Source organism: Gekko japonicus, unplaced genomic scaffold (assembly GCF_001447785.1).
Source record: "Gekko japonicus isolate JY-2015 unplaced genomic scaffold, Gekko_japonicus_V1.1 scaffold330, whole genome shotgun sequence".
In the NCBI taxonomy this organism is placed as follows: domain Eukaryota; kingdom Metazoa; phylum Chordata; class Lepidosauria; order Squamata; family Gekkonidae; genus Gekko; species Gekko japonicus.
The window spans coordinates 528,150-545,499 of NW_015173132.1; the positions used below are offsets into that span (position 1 = coordinate 528,150).

General features: G+C 44.1%; 1 protein-coding gene across 1 annotated transcript in view; it reads right to left on the bottom strand.

Moving 5' to 3' along the window:
• The window catches only part of CNTNAP2 (contactin associated protein-like 2), a 928,799-nt gene that overhangs the window by 198,570 nt on the left and 712,879 nt on the right, over positions 1-17,350 (bottom strand). The window lies entirely within an intron of this gene.

A 17,350-nucleotide genomic window follows, 5' to 3' on the forward strand; every position in this document is an offset into this window, starting at 1 on the left:
GGAACCGTTTTACTAATATAGCATCAATATTCTTATTGTCGGGACGATAGTTACCGTTTATGCGTATCATTTTAGGGGCGGTACAGTAAGATTGCATATGTCTGTCGAAACATCAGAAACGAATGAAACTCATAGAGCTTGGTGTTGTGTGTGTGTACAGAAGCGTTGTGTGCAAAACAAATGATACCAGGCTTTTATCCGAATGAAGATTTCCTCTGACAATATAAACGGCATGGCCTAAGCTCAAGGGCTTTGCACAGGTTATCAGAAGCAGCCAGAGATAAAGCAGTGGCTTCTTATCATTGGCACGCAGTGGGAACTCCGGCGAGTTCGAATATTAGATACCAAGAGAAAACATGAAACAGCCGGGGCTTAATAACTGGTAATCGAAATGACACGTCCATAATGTATTTTTCAGCTGCTTGCTCTTGAAATTCCTTGCTCTGCCTTTGCTGCCACTCCCTTGCTGTAAATTTCCTTCAAAAGAAGCCGAGAATCTGGATTCACAAAGTGCTTCCCAGGACCGACTTCTTGATATTAAGCATGTTTCTTTGGAAGTGAGGCAAATTCCTACGCCATGTGTTCATCATGACTGCACCATCAAATGGCAACTGGCTTGTGGAAACCCCAGAGAGAGGACATGTCGGACTTGCCTCGACTAGTGGACCTGGTGGAATGAGCTCCTGTCACGACTTAGGTGGGGGTGTCACCTGACGCTGCCACCACTCTGGATTTAGGTTCCCTTGAGAAGGCCCAGAGTACCCTCCCAAGACCTTGAGACCTCCCTTTAGGCCAATAACAGGCGTGAGGACCAGGCAGAGTAAAACAAGGGAAAGGTTTCTTTTATAGAAGGTCAAACAACAAGGTGCAGAATAGTAACAGTAAGTGGGTGAAAAGAAAAGAAATCAAATGCCCTAACGCGTCTAAATTTACTTTCCCTAGCTCACTATCTCAAGTGGCCTTACACTACTCATCCCTCCCTCAGGATGGGTTTTTTTCCCCTGCCCTCTGGAAGAAAGAATAACTCTTCCTGCTGCTCCAGAACTTTTATTCCAAGCCCTCCTCTTTTCCTATTGGTCCATTTTGGCTCCAAAACCTCCCAGGCGCTTCTGGGAGTTGTAGGCCCAGCCTCACCTACTGCTAGCCAGGCTCCTTGGGCCTAGTCGGCCTCTGGTGGCACAGCCCAGATCATGACAGCTCCCTTATGAGATCAGAGCCCTGCAGGACCTATGACAGTTGTAAGACGGAGCTCTTCCGCCAGGCCTTCAGTTGAGGCAGCGGGCATCCACCTGATATGGCCTCCCCCCTAGGGTTGCCAAGTCAGAAACTTACCGCAGCGGGGGACTCCCGGCTGGTGTCTGGAGTTTTCCCTCGGATGACCATAGAGTTTTCCCTTGGATGACCATAGAGTTTTCCCTCGGATGACCGTGGCCCCGCCCGCAGCGTGCCCGTCGTACCCGCGTCACTTTCAGGTGACGTGCACGTGGGGGTGGAGTTCCCCTCGGGGCCCGATCCGCCAGCAAGCCTACTCCCCCCAGTAGTGACAGCAGATCCTGTATTGCTAGTATTAACATCATCTGTCGAGGCATATTGCATGGTGCAATTTTAATTTATTTTTTAATTGTAATCGATGAATATGTTCTTAATTTTAATTGTAAATCTGCACTGTGTGCAGATCAGTTTGAACGGAACCTGCCCTGAGCTTGCTATGTGGGGAGGGTGGGATATGTGGCCACTGGTGAATGCGCCACAGATGAATGGGCCACCGGAATACATCTCGGTTGCACAAATGGGCCGCCGGAACACATCTCGGCCCGTATGAAACACTGATTGGTTAATGCCGTTGTCTGTATATTGTATGTCGTCATCATTATTATTATCAAAATCATCATTGGCACGGTTAATGGCTGTTGTTTGCATCTACTCTGTATTTTAATGCATTTATTGTTTTAATGTTGTTAGCCGCCTTGAGCCAGCTTTGTGGCAAGGCAGGATATAAATAGAAATAATAAATAAATAAATAAATTTAATAAATTAAAAATAAAATAAAATAAAATGTACAGTCAACACATCTGCACAGAGGCTCAATGGATGAACCTCGTCGACGATGCCATGCGGTGCCCTGATCTGGCCCAAGACCATGGAATGGGGAGGGTGCAGTTAAATCTCCCCCCCCCCTCTGCTGTTCTGGGACAGCCCAAAGAGCTGTTGTTTGTCATATGAGGAAAAACAGGCAGACTATTTGTATGTTGACTATGTATGTTTCTCCCAGTAGGGCAAATGGAAGCACTGCAAGGCCACGACAGGTCAGGACAACAATACAGTGAGCAAGAATCCCACCCCTCCCCAACGCAATTCCAAACTGGATTTGCCAACCCCCATGGCTGTTATTTATGAAGAAAAAATACTGGGAAGATCGGGCCCCAAGTCTCCCGTCATCTAGGGTGGCCATCTCCAAGTTCAGAAATTCCAGGGAACTTGGTAGAATCTGGGGAGGGCAGGGTGTGAGCAGAGGAGGGATCTCGGGTGGGTATAATATCATAGACTCTGCCCTCCAAAGCAGCCATTTTCTCCAGGAGAACTGATCTCTGTAGTCTGGAGAGTCGTCATAATTCTGGGAGATCTCCAGACTCAGCCTGGAGGTTGGCAACCCAACCATCCTCTTATTCACTGGTGCCTGTGGCTGCTCTTAAGACTCTTGACTTCTTAAACCTGCTTCCCTCTCCCTTGCTGTAAAGCAGATCTGTACAGTTGCTACAGGGAATTTCATTTGATGCTCTGATAACCATTTCCTGCCGACCCTTTTCAATGTGCCTGGATTCAGCAGTTCTTGTGGGGAAAATCTCTGCCTCTGCTAAAATGGCCTACATCGGGGGTAGGTGAACTTTTGGGCTGAGTTCTGACTCCCCCCAACATGTGAAGATATCAATGGCTGATTCTGCATTGGCTTTTCCCCTCTGTTGGTTTAGCAAACCCATATTGGAACAGAAATTCCCGTCTGCATTGCATGTTGCTTTCGCTTCCTTTGACCACTGGATTTTATGGTACCTTCTGCATAGATTTATGGCTGTTTTATGGCTGTTAAGGGGTGACTTTGCCGTCAGTACGGCATTGGCCCGGAGTATCTGAATGTGCTGCACTTTTTCCTCCCAGTTGAGAAAATGTGGAGCGAATGCTAGATGCAGAATCACCCAATGTGCTGGGAAACTAAAGGGTAGAGAGACACAAAGGGTGTAGTTGGCCAGCTATACTCAGAGCAAGCTGAGGCCCACTGATGCTTAGGCCTCACATTTACCAGCCCAGGGTGGGGAATTACCTGCCCTCAGCCCCATTTCCCACCCCCAAATGAACAGGAAAGTAGGAGAAAAAACTAATCAGTTTGGAAAGCCAGTTTGGTGTAGTGGCTAGGAGCCATTCCACACATCTGCACAGAGGCTCAATGGATGAACCTCGTCGACGATGCCATGCGGTGCCCTGATCTGGCCCAAGACCATGGAATGGGGAGGGTGCAGTTAAATCTCCCCCCCCCCTCTGCTGTTCTGGGACAGCCCAAAGAGCTGTTGTTTGTCATATGAGGAAAAACAGGCAGACTATTTGTATGTTGACTATGTATGTTTCTCCCAGTAGGGCAAATGGAAGCACTGCAAGGCCACGACAGGTCAGGACAACAATACAGTGAGCAAGAATCCCACCCCTCCCCAACGCAATTCCAAACTGGATTTGCCAACCCCCATGGCTGTTATTTATGAAGAAAAAATACTGGGAAGATCGGGCCCCAAGTCTCCCGTCATCTAGGGTGGCCATCTCCAAGTTCAGAAATTCCAGGGAACTTGGTAGAATCTGGGGAGGGCAGGGTGTGAGCAGAGGAGGGATCTCAGGTGGGTATAATATCATAGACTCCACCCTCCAAAGCAGCAAAATGATCTTAGGTATCGTCTTGCGGTTTGGCATACATGCCAGGGGGTTGCCCATTTTTGGCCTACATTCTGCCCGAGTTTGATGATGCTCCCCACGAGGATCTTCCTCAGGGCTGTAGCCAGGATTTTTCGGTTTGTGGGGCAATTTTTCCCCCCTTGGGGGCACCCGCTATGCTATTTTTTTTTCCTTGTGGGGGCAGAATAAACAATACATCCTTCGTTCCCAAACAGTTTGTCAGCCCACAGACCTCTGAACCAAATGCAAAACAAACACAAGGACTCTGTTCTCTCCCTCTCGCTGTAGGGGGGGGGCCTTGGGCTGGATGGGAAGTTGGGAGGGGCCTTGGCAGTGAGTCGGGGGGGGTAGGCCCCGAGAGGCCCCACTGTAGCTACGGGCCTGATCTTCCTTGAACTCAGTGTGGATAACAAAGACTGAATTTGGAACCAGCCAACCAAAATCCCTTCTGCGGGCCTCGACTTACATTATGCATTCCGTAGACATTAGAAACGAGAACACCACAGCTGCTTTGAGCTGTGGTAATCGAGGAGCAAATCTGACAAGCATTTACTGCACTGCAAGCATAAAGAAAAATCATTCCCGTGATTAAATAATGCTCAGCGCAGCTAATTAGCAGGCAGACCCATTTCATTATAATAAAACAGCAGAGGAAGAAACCCAAACGGATGTTTCACAGCATTCAAAACAGAACCAAAAGCAGTCTTTCCTTTGGAGGGAACACAAAATGTCCTGCAGGCGCACAAATAATGGGTCACAATGATCCATGGTGCAAATCAGACAGAAAGAACTGCCCACTATTCCCTTGATCCTTTGACTTCATTTTATTCAATATTTTGTACTAACATGTCCCATTTTATCTAAGAGGATCACAATCAGGAAATGACTGAATGCACACTGTCCATATACATAGCTAGTTCAGTCATCGTTAATATTCATGTCCTGTCCATTATGTAGCCAGGGTCACATACTGGTCTGGGAATCTGAGACAGTTGAGCCCGGGACAGGTGAGAGCAGGGAATCAGCTACATATGGGTGACACCATCCTTTGAAACGCATGCATAGCAAAAGAGACAAGATGGAGCCCTGCTGGGGTGGCAATTGGGCACAGGCACTTATTACTACTTTCTGAGCTTCAACAGGTCTAAAGAAAATGCAAGGAAGAAGAAGAAGAAGAAGAAGAAGAAGAAGAAGAAGAAGAAGAAGAAGAAGAAGAAGAAGAGATTGGATTTATACCCCACCCTTCACTATCCGCCGGTGTCTCAGAGCGGCTTACACACTCCTTTCCCTTCCCCACCCCACAATAGACACCCTGTGAGGTAGGTGGGGCTGAGAGAACTCTGACACAAACTGCTCTTTCAGGAACAGCTTGTGACTGACCCAAGGTCACATCAGCAGGAGCAAGTGGAGGAGTGGGGAATCAAACCCGGTTCTCCCAGATTAGAGTCCGCGCACTTAACCACTACACCAAACTGGCTCTACAAGCAAACAAACAAATAACCAGTACTACATGGCGACCTCTTCACTCGCACGTGGGCAGAAATGGGGGCTTGCAAGTCCCGTTTCCCTACACAGTTTTGGATTTCACAGTGTAATCACAATTGTAAATACTGCACGCAGGACATAAATATTAATTCAAATATTAACTCATTTCAGCAAATGTCGTTTCTGGTGTTACAATATTTATAATAATAATATAATATTTTGTTCGCACTTATGACTACAAGACAGGCATCAGAAAGCAGAGACCTAGAGTTGCCGGCCTCCAGCTGGAGCCAGCAAATCTCCCAGAATGACAGCTGATTCCTCAGATGAGAGAGCAGTTCCCCTGGAGAAAATGGCTGCTTTGGAGGGACACTATCATATTCTATCTTGCTGAAGTCCCTCCGATCCCTAAACCCCTCCTTATTCAGACTCCACCCCCAAACTCTCCAGAAATTCCCAAACTCAGAATTGTTTGGAACCTCACTTGCAATGCTGACAGCATCCTTGGCAGACTTACGCATTTTTAAGCCCATTGACATTAAATGGACTTGAAAAGGTGTCACTCTGCTTAGGATTTCACTGGTCCTTTCTGCACTGGATTTCATCCCTGGCTTTATCACTGTTCAACTTGGGACACAATACTTTGCATTTATCCCTGGTTATAACAGCATCTGTTTATCCTGGGACAAGTGTGGGGTGAAAGTGACCTCAATGTAATGTGGAAACAAAAAAACCCCCAAGATAATTACAAGGGTGAACTCGAATTTAGAGTAGAATGTAAAAATACCCTGAGATAATTACAGGGGTGAACTCGTGTGTTGTGTAGAATGTCAGTTTGGGGAAAGGGTTAAACCAGGATTTAAGGTCTAGTGTGGAAAGGACCACAGTCGCCGCATTCTTTGATGATCCTCCACATTTCTCTCTGTTGTTATTTACCATACCGATATATTACATCTTCAGTGTTCCGCAAGCTTGTACTCACATCGCATATTTTTGCAGACAAAGGAGCCCCGCATTCTAAACATTCGCCATTATTCTGCAACCAACCAGAAATATCATTCTCCTGGGTTTTGTTCAATATTTTTTCCCCCTGAAGACATAAAAGGGAGTGAGTCTTCAGGGCAACTGCAGCCAGAGGCTGCCATAAATCTTATGGGATTTTAAAGACATTTTCCAGGTCAAATTTTCTTTCATTTTTTGCTTTTAGGTATTCTAAAGGCTCAAAGTGGTTCCCATTGTTTGTAGCTACATTGGAGGCAGATGATAACTGGAAAAGCCATGATTCTTAACCTCCACTTTGTAATTTATTCACGAACGAGACAAGAATAAGCACTGCCGGCTCTCGCGGTAAAAACCGGCTCTTGCAGACCACAGGTGCATTAATCATTATGGGTGCAGGAGTATATTTTATTAAAAAATAACAATGTACGTTTGGGAAAAAATATATTAACAGCTGTGTTGGTTTCAGAAACAAAGTATTTTTAGAACACTGTCTATATTCGATTTATATGTAGGCCTCTTGACGGTGCAAAGTAATTTTCCTCCACGGAATAATTGGAACAGGCAATAAACAGCTCGTCAAAAACCCTCGCACAGAACATAAAGATATCCTTAATTTGAAGCAATACAAATGATAGCATGTCCTTATCAGACTGTTGAAATGGGTTTTTGTTTTTTTTTTGAACTGAGGCCTGCAGCTTCAATCTCACAAAAATCTTTAAACACAAGGTTAATTTTACACACCAGGGCAGTCCAAAATATATAATGTAAACTCAGGGCTATTTTTGGGCAGGAACGCACAGGAACGGAGTTCCCGCTGGCTCCTGAGTTGGCCACGCCCAGCAGGAACTCATTAGCATAATAGGCCACACCCAACAGCAGAAACTCATTCGGATTGGCTACATTAGGGGTGTGTGGCCTAACATGCAAAGGACTTCCTGCTACAAAAAAGCCCTGGGTTTTAACAACAAACAAGGTAAACAGAATAAGAAGCAAAGGTGGGTGTGGCTGGATGACTACACTTCTGGGGGTGTGGCCTAATATGCTAATGAGTTTCTGCTGTTTATTATGCTAATGAGTTCCTGCTGGGCTTTTTCTACCAAAAAAAAGCCCTGTGTAAACTCATGGGTGAATCAGAATGTACGAAACAGCACTGGCAAGAATGAATATGTGCGAGTAATTTTTATTCCTCGCTTTGGCCTCTTTGTATAGAGATCAGGAATGGAAGCTCGCAGGCAGCTTCTATGTGGAATTATTTGATCCAGGGCAAACTTTGAGCTCAGTAACAACAGTGGCAGAGCATCTGCTCGGCATGCAGGAAGTCCCAGGTTCAATCACCAGGATCTCCAGTTAAAAGTACCAGACGGGAGAAAGACTTCTGCCTGAGACCTGGAGAGCCGCTGCCAGTCTTGAGTAGAGATTTTGAGGCACTGATGGTCTGATTCACTATAAGGCATCTTCAAGTGTTCAACAGACAAATTACAGTTCCGCAGGGCCTACAAGATGGAGCTCTTCCGCCAGGCTTTCAAGCTGAGGCAGCGGGTGCCCACCTGCCATCGGCCTCCCTTCCGGTGACCTCAGATCCGAATGGCCACCTGGGAGCAAACTGCTTCTGGTTGAAATGTGTTGAGGGCAGTGTTCCCTCTAAGCCGAGTTAGTGTGAGCTAGCTCACAGTTTTTTAGCCTCCAGCTCACACATTTTTGTCTTAGCTCAGGAAGGGATGGCTCCAGAGCAAACTAATTGATGCGGCAGCCAAACTGCTTGCTCACAACTTTAATGCCGGTAGCTCACAAAGTAGAATTTCTGCTCACAAGACTCCACAGCTTAGATGGAGCATTGGTTGAGGCACCAGTCTTTTACTGAATATTGTTCTTAGGCCTCGGTCACATGGAGAATTTGCCGCGCGAAAGGCATGAATGCTGGGCGGATTTTCGGGGTGCGATCACACTGCAACATCTGGCAAGCGTAGCGCACCCATGGCCAACTCGTGGCGTGCCGCTGAAGGTGCGCAGTTAAAAAGTACCTGCAAAGATCTACTAGGAAATGGTTTGCCATGGGCTGCAGACGGACTAGTTCGGTGTGATCGTGCTGGCGCGCACCTATTCCCTCCGGCCGCCCTCTTTGCAGTGCGCGCTGAAGGATGAAACCCCGGTGCGCCACCGTCATGTCTGATTGCATAATGGTGGATCAGAATGCGACGGTGCAAATAGCCATGCCCCCCCGTGTTTTCCGGCATGAGTGACCGGGGCCCTAGATAGGTTTTTAGATATATTTTAACTGTTGATCTGTTGCATTGTGAATTTTTATGATGGAACCCGCCCTGAGCCCACTTGTGGGGAGGGTGGGATACAAATAGAATTAAATAAATAACATTCAAACGTTGAGGCCCTGGCCCCCAACATCAGTGCTAACTTAATATCTAATAGCCTGGCAGGAGCTCAGACTATGCCAGTAGTTGACCAACTAGAGGCTGAGAGAACACTGCCATCACTTGTTAGTACTTACGTTGCCAGCACCTATGTCTGTATATGCTGTGGTTTTAACTTATATTATTGTTTTAACGTATCTTGCCGTTTTAATGTATTTATATATACATTCTGTAAGCCACCCTGAGCCTGCCTTGGCAAGGAGGGCGGGATACAAATTAAACAAACAAACAAACAAATAAAATAAATATAATGATTTGACAATTAAAGAACAGCCTTGCTGGATCATGCAGCTTATGATCTACAGCACGGGTGTCAAACATGTGGCCCGGGGGCTGGATCAGGCCCCCGGAGGGCTTCTGTCAGGCCCACAGCGGAACTGGCTGTCTTCTGCTTCTTCTTCCAGTTCTGCTGCTGCTGCATCATTGTAGGTTTGCAGCTTACAGATACACACCTGAACAGCATACTCAAGAGTGCAACAGCACAGACATTTTGATGCAATAATTCAGAGCAAGAGGTGTCAGTTATCAGACACGGTTAAATAAACAAAATATTGCAAGAGTGCTAATGTTTTTAAGCATGTTTTTATTTAAATTAAAAAAACCCTTTGTGTTTGAGTCCTTTATAAAGTTTATCTCTCCGCTACCTGGCATTACATTTTATAGCACACATGGCCCGGCTCAACAAGGTCTCATTTATGTCAGATCTGGCCCTCATAACAAATGAGTTTGACACCCCTGATCTACAAGGTTGGATCCTGCTGGCTTTTTCACTCCATGGCATCCAATTCTCCTCTTTGCGACAGCCCATGCTGCATGTAGCTTTTGTACACACAATCCTCCTGATTCTCACCCTCTTCTGGTACCTGACGGGGGCCTCCCTTCCTTTTTCGCCAGCCCAAACGCGAGTTGGATCCAGCCCATCTAATCCATTATTTTCAAAAGGGTCAATGAGCAAACATGTTTTCAAGAAGTTAACTTGCCTTTTCTCACCTGGCCTTCTATACCCCCACTACATGTCATTTTAACACCCCCCCTAGAAATGCTACTATTTATTTATTTTTATTTTATTTATCATTTGTATTTATATCGCACCCATCCCGCGGACGGGCTCAGGGTGGATAACATCGTTATAATAAGTACAATTACAATTTAAAGCACAATATAAACATTAAAACAATGGGAACAGCTTAAAACAAACGTCAGCTGGCTATAAAAATTCTGGCCTGATGGTACCGTAAATTAAAGGCCAGTTGTCAGTGGTCAGTAGGTGGGAGGGTGATAGCGACCTCAGGTAGGCTGTATGTGAACGGCCATTGCCCCAACCAATACTATAAAATGAACGGTCAATGTGACATAGGACACTCAATTACTTTGCCATACAAAAGGTAAAACAGCCTGCAAAATGCCTGAGCCAAAGGCAGGCCAGTCCTTATGTGACATCAGAACAGCACAGCCAATTAAAGACAGAGAAGGTCATGACTCCCTTTCCAATAGAAAGTCACTGGAATGTCAGCTGATCAAGAGAGGTTGTCAAAGTAGAGGTGGTAGAGACCATGGCTGGAGAAAGAAGGACGGAGTTCAGGACCATCGAAAGAAGTATGAAGCCATACGTTTTGGAACTCTGGAAATCTATTCAGCCCATTTTTGATTTTTTAGAATTAAAGATTAAAAGAGGAGAAAAAGGGAATCTGGGTCCTTTTTTCCCAAATTAAAAATGATGAGACAGATAACGTCACGCACAATTAAACATACACATTTCTTTTAGACTGCCCATTAAAGTAGATATAATTTGGACTAATTATACGCTAAGAATATTCCAGATATAAAAGGCTAGAATCATTGTGACTTGAGACTATGCATAACAATGAGGCATATTACGGGCCTATGGACAAACTGTTGGTCTTGGGTTCAAATCCTGTTTAGCTATGAACCTCACTGGGTGGTCTTGAGCAAGCGAGCAACTCTTAGTCCAATAGTTATTTTTATTTCGAAAAACAAGATAGCCGAATCATCAGAAATGCTGACGGCCAGTCGAGGATGGTACTCAGAAACCCTTAAAGGAACAAAACCAGCCCAAATGTTAACAACCTGTCCTTGTGAACCAATGTTCCATTAAATATATATTTTGGATTCAGAAGCAATGACGGTTGAACTAATGTAGTGTCATTATTTGACACCATAGGCAACATGCACAACAACACGTGGTGGGCAGGATTCAAGCCCGCAACAACTCCTGAATGGTTTAATGGAGGGGTGCTCTTTAGTAACCCATCTCCCCCCCCCCCCGAATAGCTAACAGCATGCTGGGTCATGATGGTTGTACATAGGGATGTGTACTTGGATATACCTGAGACCAATGCTCCCTTTAAGCTGTGGAGTCTTGTGAGCAAAATTTCTACTTTATGAGCTACTGGAATTAAGGTTGTGAGCGAGCAATTTGGCTACTGCATACATTAGTCTGCTCTGGAGCCATCCTTCCCAAGACAAAAATATGTGGGCCAGAGGCTAAAAAACTGTGAGCTAGTTCACACTAACTCAGCCTAGAGGGAACACTGCCTGAGACAAAAGTATACCTGAAAGTTCTGTATTGGTATTGTTTTTGGGTATATTTGGCATCTCAAATATATCTGAGAATTTTTCAGAAAACTGGAAAAAAATGGCCCCCAGAATCCCAGAAATATTCAGGATTTACTGGGAAGCCTAGGAGCCAGCATTTGCAGGCTCCTGGGGACTGTTTTTCCCTTTCCTTTTGTTTTTTCCCTCCCTTTGTTTCTGTGTGTGCTTCCCAGGCTATATTTGCCAATTTCAAATGTGTCTTGTCAGTTTCAAGGGGTTTTTCCTCTTCTTCTTTGCCACCTTGCTTTGTGTCCCTTTGGTGATGTTTTGAGCAGCATTTGCAAAATCCTCCTCCGCTTTTGCTTGGATTTTTTTGATTATGTGGTCCCGTTGAGCCTGCACTGCCACAATGGCACTGGGTTCTCCTTGGCATTCTGAACATTGCAATTGGTTCTGCTGGGCTTGCAAAATCTGTTCCCCCTTGCTTGGATTTGTAGTGATTCTGTGGTTTGGTATCAGCCCTGTTACGCTTGCACTGCCACAGTGGCACTGGTCTGCTGGGCATTCTGTACACTGCAACTGGTTCTGCTGGGCTTGCAGAAATACCCCTCCTACCTTCAGCTTCTACTGTGGAGATTCTCTGATTTGACATCAGTCCTCTTGGGTTTGCACTGCCACAGTGGCACTGGTTCTGTTGAGCCTTCTGTACTTTGGTTCTGCTGGGCCTGCAAAAATGCCTCCCTTCAGTTTCCACTGCAGAGATTCTCTGGTTTGATTTTTGTTCTGTTTGGCTTGGCACATTGGCTTGTGGTTTTTCTGGGATTACTGGATTCTGAAATTATTCTGTTGGACTTGATATTGGTTCTCAGTGATTGCTCCTTGCAGGCATGGCTTTTTGCCCTGGAAGAAGCTTGCAGGGATTCTTTTTTTCTTTTCTTTTCCTCTCTCCATAGGAAAAAAAGGAGAATGGCTGGGGGCACCCTCTTCAGGGGCCCATTAAATTGGGCCCCTTGGTCCAATGGCTTGAAACATGGGGGTTATTTAAAGGACAGGCACCAGCAGTTCTGCTGCAATTTTGGTGCCTGTACCTTTAAAACCAGGGGGGGACCCCACCACCCAGAAAGTTTTCCCAAAGGGAATAATGGACCTGAAAAATTCAGAAAACTTAAAAAAAACTTAAAATTGTAATACCATACCAGTATTTGAAATTCAGGCATATCAAGAATACTGATTTTTCTGGGTCCAATATACTCAAACCTAAAAAAAAAAAACTGATTTTTTTGGGGGGGAGGCACACCCCTAGTTTTGAGTTGTGAAACCACGTTGAACTTGATTCCAGAAGAGCAGCTATGTTAGTCTATAGCAGCAAAACAGAACAGGACTCCAGTGCCAATCTGAGGACAAGCAAAATCTGTTCCAACATAAACGTATGTGAGTCAGAGCTCTCTTCATCAAATGCATGATTGTGCACATCCATTACAGTGTGGTGTAGTGGTTAGAGTAGTAGACTCAGGTTCGAATTCCCTACTCTGCCATGGAAGCTCACTGGATGAACTTGGGCCAGTCACACAGTCTCAGCCTAACCTACCTCACAGGGCTGTTGTGAGGATAAAATGGAGGAGAGGTGAACAATGTAAACCACTTTAGGTCCCCATTAGAAAGTGGTCAGTTTAAAACAAGACCCAATCAAGGAGTAAGTAATCCACTCAGAGTGGGCGAGAACCACCCCAAGGGCTGATAAGAAAAGTTTAACATAGAATCTAATAGGCAAAGTGGGATCAATACAGAATCTAATCTAAAAAATTGCACAATGAAACCTGAGAAGCAAAGGGATATAGCATCAGCACCTACAGTGAGTGAGTGATCCAGCATTCTTCTCAAGACCTGGGGGAGGAGGAAGACTTCAAAGACAAAATCCAATGCAAAATTGCTGAATTTGAATTCATCCAGAAGTTCAGTACACTCTCCCCTGTAGGTCTAGACAAGGCATCGTGGCCATGCATACTTGACATTTCCCTTTGACATATTAATGACAATCCGAAGAATGGAAGCAGAGAATGCTTTATTTTATTTTTGTACAGCACCTAGCAATTTTAGGCATGACATCAACATTTTGAAAATATTTGAGTTTTTATATGGGAAGTCTACTCCATTTGCCTCCTTCCAAAGCTGAGCCACTATGCAGCTCTCGAGCGTTCCCTCTACATCCAAGTTAGGGACTTCCGGTTTAAGCGTTTTGCTGCTCGGTCGTGTCCCATCTCGCTCTGATGGAGACGCGCTGAGACCCGGCTGACGGGAGGGGTCCGAGTTTGTCCCAGACCTCCCCGGGGTCTCTGTAGGACCCCCCCAGCCTGGGGAGCTGAGGAGAGCCTCTTCCAAGGTGACAGCCAAGGAATTGAGGCTCACCTTATTCCCCGAAAGGTACCATTGCTGCGGAGCCAGTATGGCACCCAGATACGACTGCCGGAGCAAACAATCACAATCAAACTCCTAAAAATGCTTCCAAAAGATCTCCAAGGCTCCAAACTGTGAGTTAAGCAAAGCTCAGGTGAAAAAAGCAAACTGAACCTTGGTAGTAATTGGAAGCGCCTAGGTTTGAAGCACTGGGGGAGAGGAATTCAAGCACCCTCCCTCTTTTGAATAAACTTTAAAAATGGTTTGAAATCAGAAATAAAAAGACTTTGAGCTAAAAGAAGTGCATAAGAAGTTAAGCGAATGCAAAAACTGCTAAAGTATACAAAGTGGGATTAAATTGCATAACTTTTGTCTTGTTTTGGGAAACTTACTTCTTGTTGATATTATGGCTGGGAGAGGATGGAGGGCACCAGAGAAAAAACTGGTGACCAGAAATAACATACCAACGACTCCCTCCCAGAACTAGGAAGTGACTACAGACTTTTCTTCACTGTTAGCAAATGCACTGTGCCCCCAATGGATCAGATGACTAACCTCAACACTAAGCTGGACAATGTCCAAAAACAATTGAATCAAATGGATAAAAGAACCTCAGCAACTGAGAAAATGTTGAAAAAGATGGAAAAACAGACTGAGAGCATTAACAAAAGAGTGGATGAAGCAGAGAAGGAGAGATCCTCTGATAAAACGCAATTAATACAGCTCCAGCTGGAAAGATCCATGTACGTTCTACGTTTCCATGGGATCCCTGAAGAGAAGAACGAGGATTTAAAAGAACTTTTGGCGGTTGGCTTGGCCCCATTAATGGATTATAAATAAGTTTAATAAGAGAGATGGATGTGGCTTATAGGACTTATCCGGACTTTATAAAGAAAAACAAACTCCCAGGGGAAGCCTACCTAAAATTCACGAAACGATCTACCAAAGAACTGGTGCTCAACATAGTCAACAATGGGAAAAACCTTAAAAATCAAGAATGAAGATGTAAAATTTTTGAAAGACATCCCCTTTGAAGTTAGAAAACGGTGGAAACTCTACAGGATGCTCACTCTCACTCTGCAAAAAAGGGAATAACATACAGATGGTTATTCCCAGAAGGGCTGAGCTTCAACTATCAGGACAAAAAATATAAAATAGACTCTGTTCCAAAAGCGGAAGAGTTTATGGATCAAATGTTTAATATAAACAAGAAGCAGAAGGAAAAGAATTTAAAACCAGACGAGGAGGAGGAAGAAGAAGAATCCTATTCACAGGATTCAACAAGCCAAAACTCCACATCATCAGAATCATCTGAATCGGAGAAAGGAGAGGGCCCCCCCAAATTCCTGAAAACGAAGAAACACAGGAAGAAAAGACTCTAGAATTGTGTTAAGCTATTAAATGTGTACTATCATAATTGAACCAAATCTTTGTATAACTTGCAATATTAGGTTAAAAAGCATTATTTTTTCAACTATTCATGTATTAGACTTCTTCCTTTCCCCAAATCCAGTAGATGAAATAGATTAGAATGGTAGTTTTCCTCTCCCTATCAAGTAGATATATGTATTAGATCTCCTTTACCCATCACCCATAGTATTAGTGTTAGGGTATTAGTATCCCTTCCCCCATCCCATAAATGTAGTGTGTAGAAAATGCAAAGAAAAAAAAATTATTCCCCTTCGGAGGGTCAAAAAATAATAATAATAATAAAAAAATCCAAGTTAGAAGCTACCAGTGTACGCATTTTATTTTATTTTCTGTGCCCTTATTTAGTCATTATTTAAAAACCCAGCCCTAACTGTGTTTCCTAAGCAGAAAGCCCTATGAACTGCAGCGTGATTTATTGCCAAGTTCCTTTTAGGATTGCAACCCTAGAATCAGAAGGGTAAATTTGAGTTTTAACAAGAACAAGAACAGAAAAACTAGATTCACATCGAAACGTAACCAAGGGATATGAAGCAAGGAGAAGGGGTTGTGGGAAAGCCGTTTCAGAGAGCAAGGCTGTTAAAAGCGCTTAATTACTGTATTGTTGGAATTCATATGGTGCATGTTGGTTTCAGTCTTTAAAAAAAAAAGTTAATAGTTTCTAGCGAAGCTTGTCTCAGGGTATATCTGTCAAATGGAAATTTAATAGATTGCGGTAGAGAAAAGCAATTATTCCTATAGCAAATACATAATGGAATCCGACTGCATTATTGTTTTGTCCTTAATAAGGCCAGTTTACATTTTGTAATTGGTATCCTTTTGTTTTCTTATAAGAGAAGCTATTTAGAAGCAATTATTCCAGAGAGCAAAAAAAAAAGCAAACAAAAAACAAAACATGCAGGTTGAATCTACCAGAATATCAAACAAGGAATAAAAGTTTGGCCAACAGGACAGAATGTTACTTGTCTTTGAAATTAAAATTCGATTGCAGTTGTGCTGAAAACTTTGGGGCAGTTTTAAAATATGTACCCCAGGTGCCACACACAGGCCCGTTGCTCACTGGATGACTAACAGTGCAATCCTAAAAATATTTTTCTGGGGGTAAATCCTATTGGGGAAAAACCTGAGTAGGCTTCTGGGTTTAGGATTGCTCTCTAAAGTAGCCAGTGGTGATTTCCATATGTGAATGAACTCCCCCAGCCCAGCCTTTCATATAATCTCACATGTTCCTTCCTTTTCCCCCATCGGGAAAGGATACTAAATTGTATGTCCATTGGCACCATCTGAAATTGTTATTTGAAATTGTTAGCTCAGCTAAATTGTTAAATCTTTTTTAATCTTCTTTTTTAAAAAATAATAATAATAATTGTGCGTATTTTTGGAAATGTTGTTCCCCGCTCTGAGCCCTGTTTACCGTGGAGGGCGGGTTATAAATAGAAATAAATAAATAAATAAATCTTACCTCAAACTCAATGCTCACCTAGCCCCTAGACAACCATTATCAACTGCAGAGAAATTAGGATTGTAAAAACCATAGAGATTTGGGAAATACCTAGAGTGTCGTGATGTCACAACTGGAAATGACATCACTCCCTGCTCCCCATTTTTGCTCCCACTGGAGCAAAGAGCCCCAGAGGCAGCAATTTGCCCACTGCCTTTAGGCAAATGGCAGCCCTAAGAGATATCAATTTATGCACATATGTGTGTGAACTAGACCTTCAGTACACATACACACACACATACACATTAGTGCCATCAGGTCCCAGTTAACTTATGGTGACCCCTGAGGGTTTTCAAGAGACATTCAGAGGTGGTTTGCCATTGCCTACCTCTGTGTCACGGCCCTGGTATTCCTTGGAGGTCTCCCATCCAAATACTAGTCAGGGCAACCCTGTTTAGCTTCCGAGATCGGACGAGATCAGGCTAGCCTGGACTTCAAATGGTATTGAAGAGGCAAACAGAGATGTGAAGGCACATCGCTTGCCATGTTTTTTCCAGAGGCCCTTTTTTGGAGGGGCAATATTTCCAAATGGAAAAATGTATATTTCTGAGAGTGCTGAAAACAAAAAGAACAAAATATGAAATATTTTCCCACTTGGAATGAGTAAACCTTTTTAAAGACTCAC